Here is a 16,671-nt window from a genome sequence, read left to right on the forward strand (position 1 = left end):
TAATGAATTTTGTGTAATTACGTATCATGTCAAGTTTGTAAGCCTCGTTATGTATTTTATAATTTTTCGGTATTGAGTTACGAAAAAAAAAATTATGTGTGCGATAGAGTCCGTGGGTTCGCTCGGCTCCGGGTATGGGGTCGGGTGCCCATCACGTCCCTCGGAAATTGGGGCGTGACACCTCCGAAGGGAGATCATGTCATTCAGGCAGAAAAATGGAGAAAATTTGTATCAAGCATGGGAGAGGTTTAAGGGTCTTCTCAGAGATTGTCCTCACCACCATCAGACGAATGAAGTTCTGGCACATACATTTATTGAGAGTCTGGATGCCCAACATAAGTCATCACTAGACACTGCTGCAGGAGGGCAGGCTCTTGATCTAAGCTATGAAGAATTATTCACAATATTGAATAGGTTTATTCAGAGCACTCCAGAGTGGCAGGATGATGCAGCTAGTAGTTCAGTTAGGAAAGCACCGAGTATTTTTGAAGTAGATAATTTTACAACACTATCAGCACAGCTTGATGCCATGCGCACTGAAATCAAGAAGTTAAACGCTACGCAGGCTCCACCACAGGTGCATCCAAAGGCAACAAGCCATCATTTTTTGTGAAGTCTGTGGAGAAGGTCACAACAGTGATGAATGCCCTGCAAATCCTACATCCATATACTTTGTGGGTAATACAAGCACGGGGCAAGGAAACAACAATCAATAACCCCCACGGGTCGACCCGGTTCGATTTCTTTTAAAAGAATTAAACACGGATGACCCCTAATAACCCCCACTTCTCACAAACTCTCACCCTCTCTCTACAAAACACTCCCACTCGAACCCAATTCCTCAAACCCCTCTCCCAATCCCTTTCAACTCTAAGGAAGGTGGTGTAAATCATCTCACATTGCAACACAAGATAAGATTTCGTGTGCTTTCACCAATGAAATCCCTTTCCCTTTTTCCCCTTTGTGTTAGTATGGGAGATTGATAAACCAAGGTATATGGGGTTGGGCGAATTGGGGTGGAGGTTTGGTATTATTGTCTTTGTAATGGGTGTTGGATGCAAGAACAATGATTCCCAAACATAAGGGAGGGTTTTACAACCCTCCATTCTTGCAAAACTTCAAGGGATAGTTCTATGCCCACAAATTGTTTGATAAAAGTCCTCAATCAAGTTTCTTGTGATTTTTGTGAAGTCTTGAGTAGCAAATAGACTTGAAACAACATTCAAAACCATAGGGCATTTCCATGAACACCCATAGGTAAAAAAAAAAAGCACTAAAAGTGAAGGGTGAACCACCACCCTAGATCCTCCAACATGATTTTCCTTGTTTTGTAGGATAGTTTTTTTCCCTTTGGTTTCATTAATTTTGTTCGCTTTAGTCTCTAGATTAGTTAACTTCTTTGTTTCATATTTTTTGCACCATAGTTTGTAGTAAGTGTGGGGTGTTTCACGAGCCCATACTTGGGCTTAACTTGCGGACGATAAAGTGAAGTGTTAGTGTGCAATAAGTGTAGGGTCGTTTGGGCTAAATTTTCTAACGACGTTGGATGATTATGTTGTGAATCCCTACAGGTACAATGGTGACCAAAGGAAAAGATAAAGTTGACGGGGGGGGGGGGGGGTCCCTCGTAGGGATCAAAGAGACCTAGAGGGGGCAAGGCCATTGCCACCAAGAAAGGGGCAACAACCCGCAGTAGCAAGCAACCGATAGTCCCCATTCCTCAGGCGTCTCCTATGAGGCCTCGTCCCTATCTTATAATGTTTGGGGATGCAGAAAAATGGTACAAAGAGTTACTTTTGAAGGATGGGTACATTCATAGAAGGCCCGTCAACAAAGTGGCCTTGAAGAAATTTGTTTGGGGGATCTACAATCAAATAATGGAAATGGGCTAGCAGGGTGTCTTTGAAAATCCGAGGCCCGTGAATATTGACATGGTGTTGGAGATGTATGCCAATCTGGAGTTAGCCAGAACAGAGGACAGTGAGATGCAGTCATTTGTCAAAGTAAGGGGTGTGTATGTGCCGCTAACAGCCTCCACCTTGTGTGCATATTTAGGGGTCCCTGATTGCCCCATTGCTGGAATTCATAAAAAGGCCTGATTACAAGGCCATTCAGGAGACTTTATGTGGGAAAGATTCCAAGGCCAAGTGGGCCAGATATAGAGAGGACCCCAGGTTGCACAAGACAATGCTGATGGGTGATTTTCTGAAGGAGGCCCGAGTGTGGCTCAGGCTACTCAACTATCGTATCATGCCACTTGACCATTTCACGATTGTGCTAAAGGAGAGAGTAGCCATTATATACTTCTTCTTGACGGGGCAACCTGTCAACTTTGGCTATTGGATGCTAAGGGAGATGCAACACATTAGAGAAGGCAAGTCCCTCAGGTTGAGCTTTGGGAATACCCTCACTGCCTACCTAAGAAAGTTGGCACCTCTCTTCGAGAGTCCGCATGATAGAGTGCTTGAGTGCCCCGATAATATGATCGACATCTCTATTGTCAAGTCTCTCGAACAGTGCACTAAGCTCAATTTGACTCCAGCCCAAGAAAGATCGCCTCAGTCTACTGTGTAGGCACAAATCTACAAGATTATGATGATCGGGAGTGAGAAATTTGAGTTAGACCTCTCTAGTGTGTTTGCGGAATGCCCACACACCACTTACTCACGAGTTCTCGTTAGAGAGGAGGGTAGGCTGCCACCTGATGAGGATTTGTGCTCCGCTGACCTCATAGCAGCTGAGATGGAGGAAGGTAGTGATGAAAAATCTCAAGCACAGGATGCTAACGATGAGGAGGAAGAAGATGCCGAGCCGTCTGATGGCGAGGCTGAGTCTGACGAGGATGACGACTAGGCCTTAGAGGGCCACAGGGAGTATTTCTTGCCTTTGGTTTTTAAATTTTTCCATCTATATGCTTCGAGGGAAAAGCATGATTTAATTGTGGGGTGGGAAATACGTCCCTTGTAACAACATTTTGAGGTTAAGGATGGTGATCAATTGCCATAGGTTTCTTTTTGGTAGTTTTTTTTTTTTTTTTTTTTGTGTTAGCCTTAGAGTAGAAAAAAAATATATTTTGGGTCATTTTAGATTTTCTCTGTAGCTTCTTGAGTCCCTCATTAGTGGCACACACCATTCACCGCCTTGGATTTTCTTATGGCCTCGGTTCTTTCCTAAGGGGGGACCTTTGAACCGGGTTAGATTTTTTTTTTTTTTTTTAGTTTTGGTAAATGGAGTCGTAGGAGCCAAGCCTGTTAGACCACTCGAATGCTAGGTGCTCAGGTGAGGTGGAATGTGAAAACTGTGAGTTGTTCTTGATGACTTTTTAAAAGCATGCATGAAAAGAAGAAACCTCTCTTGAAACACTTTTGTAGTGAATTGTATTGACTCATATATGACTCACTTAGCATAATTTGTGATAGTTGCTTGATTAGAGAGTTGTATAAATCTGTCTTGTATCGATTATGTGATTGTGTGTGATGTGAGGAAACTCTTGTATGATCCATGCTTGACAGTGATGACTAGAACTTGCCCGGTGTGTTCGTGAAGTGAAAGTGAGAGAGAAGTTTAGGAAGTGATCTAGGCATTTCTTTGTTAGCCAAATTTCAAAATGTCGCTTGCCTACCCTTTGTGTAATTATATATCCCTAGTCAATCCCGTTGAGCCTTTATCCGTTCTTTTGACAACAGCCAATTAGCCTACCCCCGTTGTTCTTATTGACCAATTTTTGATCCTTGTCTACTCCTTAGGCACTTTTAATAGTGAATTGTGGAATTGGAGTTGGGAAGCGAAACTAAGGGAGGATTCATTGAATGAAGTTGAAAGGAAGGCTATTGGTGCGCTTGAATGTTGTGAATGCTAGTAGTGGGAAATGTGTATAAAAAAAAAACACAGAACTGAAAACAGAAAATAGAAACTGTCCAGTTAGTGACTTGTTTTCTTAATATTGTGTCCCACTAGCTAGTTGAAAATAGGATGGCGCTTAAAGTTGAGAAAATAAATGATTGATTGAAGGGATAGAATTGGTAGCGTATGGTTGAAATTCATGGTTGATGAAGGAGGGTGCTAAATAAACTATGTCGTGAGGTATTAAAAGTGCTTAGGGAGGTTAGTCACTATTTTTCAAAATATATCCTACCTGTCCCTTAGCCTACGTTACAACCATACAAGTCCTAAGTGATCCTAAACTCATCTCACTCTAATTTGTAGAGCGGTTACACTACAGGCAAGCTTATGGTTCGTCATGTTTGAGCAGTGGATATTCTTTGTGAGAGTGAGCGATCTTGTGTGCAACTTATGTCCATTTAAATATGTTGTCGACTTTGTTTGAAATATGGACTACTTTCTTTTGGGTGAGGACACATAATTGATAGGAGATGGGTGAAGTACTCCCACTCGGTCAAGTAGCAGACTCTTTGTGTTTTGAGTGGTGTCTGGAGTCATATGCATGTTTTTGAACATATCATTTCTTGAGAGGTTTGGCTGCTAATTTTTGGAAGCGTAAGAAAATGTTGTTTTGAAGCAGTTGGCATGCCTTTTGAGAGAAGTGGCTCAATGTGTATGTTTTAATGCAATTGTGAAACTTTCATATCCACCGAATCCTGATGTAGACCTGTTTGAATGGCATGGATGAGTAAAGTACTAGGGAATGTATGATAATTGGTTGGTCGAGGGTGAGCAAAGTCTAAGTGAGGTGTGTTGATATTTGGCACAAATATCTGATTTAGTGTTATTTGCATTTCACTTCTTAGTACTTTAATCGCAGTTTTGAATGCAAATTGTTGTATAGGAGCTTATTTTGGTATGCTCATATGAATAGGTACAACGAGGACCAATGGAGGGTATTCTGATCAGTTTTTAATTAATTCTGAGGCTTTGCACATTGATTGAATGTTGGCAAGGAAGTTCCAGCACTTGAAGGCAGAATCCGACCATTGAAGGGTCTCATGCGCTGGCCATGCGTCGCACAGCCAGCGCACAAAAACCCTATCTCTGAATCTCATACAGGCCTTGTACTAGGCATACGCCGCACAAGCAACACACAGAGGAGATCATGCGCTGGCCATGCGATGCATAGCCAGCGCACAAGCGGCGTCAGTTGTCCTACTTGGATCGGGATTGGGCCAACTTATCTTATATTTACCCTAGCGTATAAATAGTCATTTTTAACATTAGAAAGACGGCTTGGACGAATTTTGAGACTTGTGAAACTCTTTCTAGGTTTTATTCCTTTTCTATTGTTTTTCTTTACATCGAAACCCTATGCTAATCATGAATTCTTGCTTCCATTCTCGAATCATGTGTAACTAAACACCGTAATTCTGGGGTTGTGGCTTAGCCATGAATATTGACGTTTGACAAGTGTTTCAATCTTAGTAGCTTGTTCATATGCAATTGCTTCTTTACTTCTGTGCTTAATTGCTTGATTGTCTGCGCAACAGTTGAGTTCTATTTACTAATTGATATACGTGCTTGGGAAAGACGTTGTTAATGTGGAGAAGAAGTAACAAAATTGTAATCTGAATATCTCTGTAGTTGGGCTAGGATTTGTGACTAGGATAGGAATATACTTTGTTACCGCAATCAATTTCATGTCGTGCTCTTATTACATTCTTGATAGGTCAATACCATAGGATTATAGGAGGCGAGTTATCTTGAATCGGTGAGTAGTGGTTTGGGAGAATACTACGAGATTAATAATCTGGTTAATTGACAATTGTGAACAAAGTTTCTAAGGGGTGATACTTGAACGACTCAATAGGATTGGTGAACAAACCACGACCCTGGAATACTTCTAAAATCTTGATAAAAGCAGTACTCAAATACGTTCTTAGCATAAATTCTGGTTGCATCATTAGTTTACAAAACAACCAAAACTTTTATTCTTTACTTGCATAAGTAGTAGCAATAGTTTATTTTCGTGAAAGTATTGGTCATAAGTCTCTGTGGGTTCGACATCTGATTTTATATAATCACCATATTACTTGTACGACCACGTACACTTTCGTGTGCATTTGGAAGCAACACCGTATCCAGTAGAGTCTTGTTTATAGGTGTGAAGCGTGCCATACTTATAAACAAGAGGCTGCAGGGCATTTAGGAATGATTGACCTTTCTTTCTTGTCCTAGATCGTGCGATAGAGCTATGTTATCAGGACCCCCTTTTCCTAATTATTTGCTATGATTTCAGTGATGCCTGTGAAAAGAAAAGCAACAGCAGCCCAGAAGGGCAAGACAGTAGCCGGAAGGCGGATTGAATGGGAGCTGCCGGCAGATATTGAGAAGGGTGAGTTCCACGATAAGATTTTATCTCGAACCTCTCCTACTTTACCCATTTTAGAGGAGCAAGAAGGGGCCTCAGCTCCAACTCCAATACCCCCAGTTCCCTCACCAAATGCCACGGGCCAGGAGATGAAACAGGCCATTCTTTTGCTGACTCAGTTAGTCGCTGCTCAGGCCCAGCGGCAAAGTACGGGACATGGTGACAGGGCTGTCAGTGCTAGAGCCCGTGATTTCATTAGTTTGAACCCTCCGGAGTTTTTGGGTCAAAACCGGATGAGGACCCGCAGAGCTTTATAGATGAAATATTGAGAACCTTGCATATAATACATGCTTCGGAGGTGGAGTCGGTAGAGTTGGCCTCCTATAGATTACGAGATGTTGCGGTTCATTGGTATACAGTTTGGATGTCTTCTAGAGGAGTCAATGCTCCTCCACCGGTATGGCAAGAGTTTGTGGATACTTTTCTCCGACATTACTTGCCTCCAGAGGTTCGATGAGCCAGAGCTAAAGAGTTTTTTAATCTTAGACAAGGGAATATGAGTGCTCGAGAGTACAGTTTTTGTTTTAATTCGTTGGAAAGGTATGCCCCAGCCATGGTAGGGCGATATGGGAGACCGTGTACATCGGTTTGTGAGTGGCTTGGGGCCACATTTGATTAAGGAATGCTTGACGGCCTCACTCCAGGAAGGAATGGATATCTCTCGCATTCAAGCCCATGCCCAGAATTTGGAAGAATAGTAGCAGCCGCAAGGAGGTGAGCGTGATTCTGATAAGCGTTATAGTAAGAAGGTCAGATCTTTAGGCGCTGACAATGAGTTCGGAGGGAGTCAAAGCAGCAAAATTCTAGGCACTCCGGCCATTCAGTGGCTAGTGCACCTCCTCAATTTGCAGGCAAGCGATTTGATCATTCTAATTATTTCAGACCGGGTCAGATCTCCAGAGTTTCGAGTTCCCAGTATAGAGGTGAATCCGATTAGATGAGACCACCCTTACCACAATGTAATCAATGTGGTAAGCCACATTATGGACCTTGCCGCTTGGGTTCAGTTGTTTGCAATGCCTGTGGTCAGCCAGGCCATATTATGCGTAAGTGTCCATTTCTAGGCCATCGAAGGATGGTGCAGCCTACCAGATCGGCAGCCGAATCATCGTTATCGATGTGCCCTCTGGGATGATACACTCATACATTAGCAGGTCGTGATAGAGGTAGAGGGGGAGCGTCCAACTTGAGTAGTCCTCAGTGCCGTATTTATGCATTGACCGGCCGACAGGACTTGGAGTCTTCACCCAATGTTGTTATAGGTATATTGTCAGTATTTTCTTATAATGTGTATTCATTGATTGATCCGGGTTCTACATTGTTATATGTAACTCCTTATATTGCTGGTCAGATTGGGGCGAAACTTGAGTCGATTAAACCTTTCAAAGTGTTTTATTAATGAGATGTCAGTATGATTAATTGGGGGTTGCAACGTTCTTGAAGCAAGAAATGGAAGGGATAAGTATATGCTTAAATACGACCCTTGAATATAAATTTACTAATGATTTATGAGTACAAAGGGGTAGAAGAGTTAAGATGACGATGTTCGCTACTAAAAGAGCCAGATATCGACAAGAGCTTTTTATCATATAAAGTATATTGGAAAGGATGTTGCACGGAGGTATGAGTATAAGGCTATATGAATATAAGACGAAATTAGGACTAAGGTACAGAAAGATTCTTTTTCAGAAGTCCTCTTGCTGCAAGATTATTGAGCTAGTAATACAAGGCGGAATAGCTAATGGAGGATGTGAAGGATGTTTTGAAGGAAATAGTTGTATGAAGGTAGATGAATGAGTGGTACGATGGGTATGAATATAACCCGAGAGGGAATAATCAGATTTTATGAAAGATGTCAAGGGATTTCTGACTCTTAAGGTATATCCGAGAGGATAAATGTGAAGCCATATCGACATGTTCATTTAGGAAGTGGAAAAGCCACCCCCTCTTAAAGCACGATCTTAGGATTGGAAAGGACTCGTATTTCTAATAGAATATTCTATGAAATTCCAGGGCCAATGTTATAGAATGGCAAGCGGGGAAGAGCAAAGAAAGTCAAGAAAGACCCTAAAGGAGAAAGTAAGAAAAAGTGGATTGATGGATTGGTTAAAGGAAGTTGTGTAACCACTAAGGACGAGAGGAAGGTTAATTGGCTAATAAGTCTGGTCAAGAGACAAAACATCAATAACAGGGGATAAGAGTCATGATAAGGAGTACAGAAATTCGATCATAGAGGAAGTAAGATGAACGTACGGGGGGTATGTATAAATACAAACAAGTTGTAGTATCATAAGGGAAGATGCGGACTAGGTGCAAGGAGAAAGAAAAGGTGTGCTTCGTGAATATTTCATGATAAGAACAGGAACTGGAAGAATATTAGAAGGACTATGATGCATGACTGTGATGCAAACAAGTAGTTAAGAGAACTACGGGACAATATGAGCTAAGCTAATGAAAGGATGAGTCGTGGGAATGAATGGTAGAGAGTATCAACTTCTAATTATATAGTATGGGAACTAATAGCAAGAAGAATCTCAAGGACATTAGTACAAAGATAGTTATGAAGGAAGATTAGGGCTGGAGGTTGGACACTCCATAAGGAGTCTAATGAATCCCGGTGTCATCATTGATTCATGAGCCTAGGGGACTGTTAGTTATGAAAGGAAGAGGTGATCAATAAAGAAAGCATCTGAATTATATCTGATACGTGTAAACATTTGACTTAGTACAAGAATCCAGTTAGAAAAAAGGAATTAAGTTAAACCATGCGATGAAAAGAACTCCGGCATTATAAGGAATAGAGGAGTTGAAGGATCGCTAAGGTCGGCCAGATGACTATCAAAGACGGTTAACACTCAAAGGTTATGGGTATATGAGAACATCCTTTAAAAAGGGGGGAAGAACAAATTCAGTTCTAAGATGAACTACAATATTCCCAAGATCAAAAGAGGGAAATATATTCGATTGAAGGAGTCAAATTTTGAGATGAACCGATATGTCAAGAATGTGCTAAAGAAAAATGAGAATGGATTAAACGCAGGTATATTATGAGACAAATATGGGAAGGAGAATAAGTTTCGCCAATGCGGTACGTTGCATTCCAGACTATGACTCGAATCACTCACGTCGAAGAAATTTTAGGTACATTTAGATATGCAGTTGAGTACTCCAAGAGGTAGCAAAAGGAGTGAGGAAGGCCGCATGTGACCAGGGATAAGTATAAGGGACAATCGGGATTACTAAAAAGAACTTGTAGCACTAGAAGAGATGAAAGCTTTAAAAGAGGAATATTTATAGGAAGTTCAATAATCTTCAAAAGAAAGGAAGATAGTGTGCCTATGGATAGCAAGATAGCAGTACTGCTTGAGATTAGGGAGTACCTCGTAAGTCATGAAATTCCAAGCCGATGGTTATAACAATTGTGAGGGTGTATAACATAGAACCATATAAACAATCGCCATGATGAAATGGCTAACAGAATGGTGCAAGGACGACGATAAGGAGCCGAAGAAGAATGGAGATTAGTTTAAGTCTCAATTAGTCACTGGTATAAGAGAACCAAGGACTTAAGAAGAAAGCATACTCATATTGAAAGGAAATTATGATTAAGTAGGATATTAGTTCCATGTTCATAAGTTTATTTTGTAATTATGCTAAGACTGAGGAGAGAAAATTGGAGGAAAAGTTCAAATATGAATATGATGATATTGTAAGGAATTAAGGGGGGGCGGGTGTCCGACGAAGGAATTAAAAGGAGATGATATGGTATACATATAAGGTCGACTAGTATAAAAAGGGATAATTTAAAATAGCACCAAAGAAGCAAGCAAGGAAGGGTGGCATATCACAAGAGAATTTTTCTACTAATAGAGAAATAAGGAGCAAGGCAAAAGAGTACAATAATTAAGAGTGCTCATAGACCGGCAGGGAGCCGTAGCAATCATGAGTTAAGACCACCATAATGGCAACAGGTCCCAGGATAGTAACTAGATATCAGTTGACCACTGAGTACATACATAAGAACATGAGGATATGGAACTAATGAATGAGTTCAACAAAGAATTGGGAAAATATGAAAGAAAAGTAATGAGCCCATAATATAAGAGCATGGAGATCAAGAACTAAATGAGGACAACTATTTCAAGAAACTAATAAAAGCGTCGTAAGCTCGCAAGCTACAACATTCGAGGACGAATGGTCCTAAGGGGGGGGGGGGAATGATGTTACACCTTGCATTTTAAAGGCATGATCATGCCATGTACTTCACCATATTAATGGAGTATCGGACACGTCCCATGAATTTTTGGAAGGTACAAGCCATGGGAAGTTCATAACAATGAAGTAAAGGATGAATTACGATCTCGTAAGTCGTAACCGGGAAGGAAAACCTTGAAACCAAGGACATGACCATTATAGAGTATGATTAATGATAAATATCATGTATGGAGAGTTTTGAAAGATTCTGGGACCAAGCAAATCGAAGAAAATAAGTTTGTCAAAAATTTTAAAAAACGTTGGCAGAATTTTGGACAGAATTTTGGGTCAACTTTGGAGGGGTATATCTCCAAGTATTTTAGGAGTTTTCAGGTGTTTCAAAAGCCTAAAATGAATTTCTTTGAGTCTGTTTTCCAACGCAACAAACCGCTCATCAAAACTATATCAGAGTAAGGAGTTATGGCAATTTTAAGATAACCCTCCAAACTGCCAAATGGCTTCCGCAGGTCCCACTTGGGAAAGTCGGTTCCACCGACTTTCAAGGGGTATAAAAACCCCCCATCAACTCTATTTTTTCTGCATTTTACATTCTTATGAGTCCTATAAACCTCCTATCACATCCCTTAGACATTTATAGCTCATTAAATCAAGCATTTAATAAGATTACACCAAACTAGTCCGTGAAAGGTGATTGTTCTTGCTTCTACTTGATGTTGTGGTGAGTTTGGTCTTGAAGAAAGTTGGTGTGGCTGAAGTTCTTCAAGTATAAGGTATTTTATTCATCATATATCTTATGTTGAGTTGATTTGAAGGTTTAGCAAGTCTTAAAAGTGAAAATAGTTATGGAGGAAAGGTCATAAAGTGTTGTGTTGTAGTTGTTGTGTTTATGGACTGTTTTGAGCATGTTGTGGCCGTGTGGTTGGGCTGATTTCCATGTGTATGGATAGTATCTAATGTTTTTAGTGTGTTGATGAGATTATGCTCCTTGATTGGGATGAAAGGAAGTGTATATTGTTGTTGTATGTTGATAAACATCGTGTGAGATGTTTTATGAAATATTTTGGTATTGATGATGACGTTGTTGATATTAGTATTGCTATTGTGCTTGTCTTGTTGGTATTGTGATTTTGGGCTAGGGATATAAATAGGGGAGATGTTGCCCGAATTTCGACAGATTTTAAAAGGAATTAATTTGAGGGCTTAAGACAAGCATATGACGATAAGCCTAATAATAATATGAATTCTCTTAAATGTAGATTTACGAGCTTGGGAGGATAAACGTTAAATAGTTTAAGTTAAGGCGACCGAAAATGTATGTTAAGGCTAGTCCCTTTCTTTCAAAAGGCATGATTCCTACGTTATGATTCCATATATGTTTTCATAACCTTCTTACTTCCAAAAGTTAGAAGTTCATGATTCTTAAAAGCTTCTTATGATACTAAAGATGAGATGCTTTCTAGGATGAACATGATGACGATGATTCTAATTCTAGAAATTACAAAGCTTATGATTTCAATGCTATTATGAGATTATTGAGCTTATTTCATGATTTTCTCGATTTTATTCATTGTTGTTGATCTCACCTTATAATTATTGTTCCTCCAAATTGAGATATAGTGATGATGATTGTTCCATAATATAAATTGGAGGTTACCGACCTTACATCACTCCGATAGAGTAGTAATATTTAATTGGGCTCTCGTGCATGTTATATGTATTTATATATGTGTAATTTAGATACTTACCGAGCCTTAACGGCCGGGCAAGATACTATATATATTACCGCGCCTTAACGGCTGGGCAAGATACTATATATATTACTGCGCCTTAACGGCCAGACAAGACACTATATATATATATAACACTGCGCATACATGGCCGGGTACGATAATACCGTGCTTATATAGCCGGGCAAGATAACTCCATACCTATATGGTCGGGCAGTGTACTTCTATATATATTTCTAATGTTGCTTTAAAAAGTTAAAGTTAGCATGCATGGTATATGCCTTAAGAGGCAATCAGATGTACAGGTTATCTTTACCTCATGTTTTGTTCCATATTTCTTGTTATATTGTTATTCATGCCTTACATACTCTGTACACTGTTCGTACTGACGTCTCTTTTTGTGGTTGCTGCGTTCATGGTGGCAAGTAGACGGATTTGATCCTTAAGAGCTTCATCAGTGGAGTCTCAGGAGCGCTCTATTTGCTTCGGAGCTGCAGTTTATTGGTATTACTATTTTGTGTATATACTCGGATATGGCGGAGTCCTATCCCATTCTTATGAATTTCTGTATTCTATATAGAGGCTTGTAGACAGATGTACATAGCTAGATGTTCCATATTGTTGTATAATACTTTAGTAGCCTTGTCGCCTGGTGATGATGGACATAAATGTTGAAGATTATATATAGATGTGCCGTTATATTGTGATATATGTCCCTACAGATCATGATATCCAGGAGCTATCTTTATGGTCCATCCGTAAAATGTTTATGAGATGTATGTTTAGAGGTGCTTGGTGTGTTAGCTTTGGGTGCCCGTCATGGCCCTCTGGTTGGGTCGTGACAATATGTTTACCATTTGCATACTATTGTTATACATGACTTGTTAATCTAACCATGTATCCTGTAAACCCCTTACAAATTTAATTTTTACCATTTTAAGGGTAAACAGTTTGGCACCCACCGTGGGGCATAGGATAATAGTGGTGATTAATTTACAACTCCCTCTTTCACCTGTTCTTTGAAAGTCTGTGTTTCGGATACTTTCGAGATGGTAAGCATTAGTCAATCTGGGCACATGAACAACAATGGCATAGTCTCCGAAAATGACAACAACACTGAGCTACCGAACCCGAACATACCCTATGCTGACCCAGCCAACCCAAATGCTGTCAACTCGATCGAAGGCCTTTACCAGAATACCGTCAACCAAGACAATGCCACCCTTCCGGCCACAGATCCTTTAAATAGCAACAATTCAAAGAACTTTGCTTTGGGCACAAGCCCGAAAGACGCCAGATGTCACAGATGAAGTTAACATACATTTGATATTTGAAATGTTGCAGGAACAACATGTGGATATAGTTCAGCTCCAAAAGAAAGACAACAGAACAGCATCGGCAGGGCAAAATTGGGATACCGAGACAAGGCGAGAAGAAGCCCGGGTCATTGATAGAGATAACGGATTGGGGTAAGGTGCATCTACCGAGGTCCTAAAAATGCTCGAAACATTGATTAAACGGGTCAAATCTGTTACACCTCAAAAATTTTTATGTTGTCATATGGTAGATAGACTAACGTAGGGTGAGATGTATACTATGTCCCTACAAGTAAGAAAGGTTACTTGGCGATTTCAATTAAGATTCCAATGACATTCGAGGCAAGAGAAGAAAGTTCGTTGAGGAAGGCAAGGTATAAGCCGTGTTTAGAAAGGCTTTGCAAAGTACCAAGCTAATGTTGGTTTAAAATTGTCTCGAGAAAGAGTTATAATGCTCCTTAGATTGCTAATGAAGTGTTAAATAAGTGTTAAGAAGGTTCCATAAGGATTGGAGATCAAACGAAATGACAAGGACAAGTTGGAAAAAGGGGTGAGTTATACGACCCATTATACGATCCGTATAACTTTATACGGTCCGTATAACTTTATACGGTCTGTATAGTGGTCCGTATAACCGTCACAGTGAGGGGTGATCACTGGGAGTATTACACGGTCACTTATACGGACCGTATAAAATTATACGGACCGTATAGGGTACTGTATAATGGTTGCAGAAAGGATGATTGTTGGTGCAATTTCACGGCCACTTATACGGACCATATAAGTTTATATGGACCGTATAAGTGTCCGTATAATCCACGATGGGTCAGATTTTCCCAATTATAAATATAAGACCCCAAGTTATTATTTTCATTTCTCATTTCCTATACACTTCTTGAAACCTCTAGAACTCTCTATATCTCCTATTAACATAAATTCAAGGGAAATCAAAGATCAAATACCAAAAACTGGTAGAATCAAGTGCAAGAATGCTAACTAGGGTTGATGGAAGCTAGAAATTTCTTTGGAATTGAAGTTAGAGTTTTCTCCAAGTGAAGCATTTCCATCCAAAACCCATTCCTACACAATCAAAGGTGAGTTTTATGTTCATTTCATGCTATTAAGAGTATTGAATGGTTGAAAGACTTGGATTATGGAAGAAAGTAGAAAATGGAGTACAAATAAGAGAATAGTGAAATTCTTGAATGGTAATTTGATTTGAATCATAGTTTTTGACATGTTATGAGTATAATCTTGTTATGAATGATATTAAGAGTGTTGAAGAAGCATTATATGTGAATGAATATAACGTTGGGTGATAACCATGGTTAAGGATGACTTGAAGAGGGAGTTTTGAGAATTGAATAATATCTAGCTTAACAAGTTTATTGATCATGATATTTTGGATGTTTGGGAGTTGTTATATTATATAGAGAAAGTTGTAGAAACAAAGGAAATGCTGCCCAATTTTCATTAGCTTGGGAGTTGTTATATTATATAGAGAAAGTTGTAGAAACAAAGGAAATGCTGCCCAATTTTCATTAGCTTTTAGTCGCTTTAGCTTAAGCTTAAGTATATTACCGATTATCTAATCTTAGTACGAATTCTCTTGAATGTAGAACCGCCAGCTTCGAAGGACACCATTTAGTTGATAGAGTTAAGGAGACGAAAAGGTATGTAAGGCTAGTCCTTTTTTTTCCTAAGGCATGACTTTCTTTATCTTTCCATGACTCTCTTATATTTCGGGAACAATGAGTCTATGATTATTAAGAGCTTCTCATGAGATAAAGATAAGAGACGTGTTATGAATATGATAATGACGATGATGAATTTACGTCTAGAGACTCTAAAGCTTATGATATGATTCCTTGATGTTATTCATTATTGTTAGACTCACCTTATAATGCTAGTTCCTTCAAGGTGAGACATGATGATCACGACTACTCCATAATGGAATCGGGGGTTCTCGACCTTACGTCACCCCGATAGAGCTGTAGCTTTACTTGAGTTCTAATGCATGCTTTATGATAAGTATGTAATGATGAGATTACACCGCGCCTACATGGCCGGGCAGACACCGCTAAGGCGGGCGGCATATACACCATGTCTAGATGGCATGGGTAGACACCACTAGTGGGCGGCATGAGATGTTTATCTCGGACGTGGGAGGCCCGGACGCTGGCTAATAATGATCACACCACACCTATATGGTCGGGCAGTTACATACATATGTTTACATGATATGATGTTGTTTATCATATGAGTTAGCATGCATGACTCCGCCTTAAGAGGCAATCAGTTACAGGTTACCTCTTTACCTTATATTCATGCATCTCTTTATCATATTATTGTATATGCCTTACATACTCAGTACATTATTCGTACTGACGTCCTTTTCTTTCTATGGAAGCTGTGTTCATGCAGAGGTGCCATTTGTTAATACATTCTTTTGTGTACATATTTGGGCACGACGGGGTCCTGTCCCATCCTTATATCTCAGTACTCTAGTAGAGGCTCGTAGATACGTATGCGTGGGTAGTAGTTGTCTCATGAATACATCAGTGTATATTTTTGTATATCATTTTTGCAGTCGTGAGGGCTTATGTATATTTATGTATTGCCTTGGAGATTATGTGTGTCCAGGATGAGTATGACGATTAGCGTAATGAGTGGTGCTCGGTAGTCAGCTCCGGGTACCCGTCATGGCCCCCTAGTTCGGTCGTGATAGAATCTACTGAGTAAAGGGTGGAAACGTACAACTCTCGAGTGGACCAGATCCCGGGGGCACCCCCGATCCTGAAAGGACCGGATTCAAAGAGATACATTCAAAGGCCTTTCCCTCCGAGTGCGTCCCCGAAGTTGATCCCGAAAAGATTTAAAATACTGGATATCTCAAAATATGATAGAAAGACGGACCCGCAGGAGCATGTAACCTCGTATACTTCGGCCATAAAAGCCAACGATGTTGAAGAGGATGAAATTGAATCAGTATTATTAAAAAAGTTCGGTGAAACACTATCCAAAGGGGCGCTGAGCTGGTATGACCATCTGCCCGAGAATTCCATCACTTCTTTTGAGATGCTCGCGGATGCGT

General features: G+C 40.1%; 1 pseudogene; it reads right to left on the minus strand.

The window, feature by feature from the left end:
• Positions 1–185: 185 nt before the first annotated feature.
• Positions 186–279, minus strand: LOC132048460 (small nucleolar RNA R71; annotated as a pseudogene).
• Between the last annotated feature and the right edge of the window lie 16,392 nt (positions 280–16,671).

This window comes from Lycium ferocissimum, chromosome 2, assembly GCF_029784015.1.
Source record: "Lycium ferocissimum isolate CSIRO_LF1 chromosome 2, AGI_CSIRO_Lferr_CH_V1, whole genome shotgun sequence".
Classification (NCBI taxonomy): Eukaryota; Viridiplantae; Streptophyta; class Magnoliopsida; order Solanales; family Solanaceae; genus Lycium; species Lycium ferocissimum.